Raw genomic sequence first — 821 nt, forward strand, 5'->3', positions numbered from 1 at the left:
TAGGGAACCGAGGGTGTGATCAATAAGATCTGGCACCTGCCCTCAGTCTGTGTGCAGGGACAGACACGCCAGCAGCCCACGGCAGTGTGGTGTGGCAAAAGCTATGATGGCGGCGAGCACAGAGCAGAACTTCCTGAAGTGGCCCTTGACTTGAGAGTTGAAAGATGCATCTGAGTTAGCTGGGCGGCTGAGGAAGGAGGGAGAGCGTGAGCATTCTCTCCCACTCTGACCAGCTGGCATGGGAGACAGGAGCCTCCTTAGCAAGGAACCTGGGCTTGGTCCCAAGGGCACAGGGAGGCATGGAAGGACCTCGGGCAGGGGGTGACAGGGTAAGAACTGAGGGGTACTCTCAGAATGCTGAAAGGATTCTCACCTACCACTTCTAGCTGGTCACTAAGACCCACTGAGCCAGCCTCCAAATGGGCCCCTGCTCTCCATTCCCATGGCCACCTGGTTCGGCCCTTACCGCCCCTCACCTAGACGATGCCAACAGCCCTCCATCCCACCCAGTCTTCCCATCTCCCCCCATTATCTCTTGTTCAGCCCCAGTACAGCAGTTATCCAACTCTACTGCCATTATTGTTGCTTTGCCCATCTGTCTCCTTTTCCAGCAGACCTTGAGCTGCTTAGGTTGGAACCAAGTTTTTTTATCTTTTTTTAAAATATATTTTATTGATTTTTTACAGAGAGGAGGGGAGAGGGATAGAGAGTTAGAAACATCAATGAGAGAGAAATATTGATCAGCTGCCTCCTGCACAGTCCTGACTGGGGATGTGCCCACAACCAAGGTACACGCCCTTGACCGGAATCGAACCTGGGAC

General features: G+C 53.2%; 1 protein-coding gene across 1 annotated transcript in view; it reads right to left on the reverse strand.

Annotated features, from left to right (window-relative positions):
• The window catches only part of TSGA10IP (testis specific 10 interacting protein), an 8,694-nt gene that overhangs the window by 4,868 nt on the left and 3,005 nt on the right, over positions 1 to 821 (reverse strand). The window lies entirely within an intron of this gene.

Source organism: Myotis davidii, unplaced genomic scaffold (genome assembly GCF_000327345.1).
Source record: "Myotis davidii unplaced genomic scaffold, ASM32734v1 scaffold425, whole genome shotgun sequence".
Taxonomy (NCBI): domain Eukaryota; kingdom Metazoa; phylum Chordata; class Mammalia; order Chiroptera; family Vespertilionidae; genus Myotis; species Myotis davidii.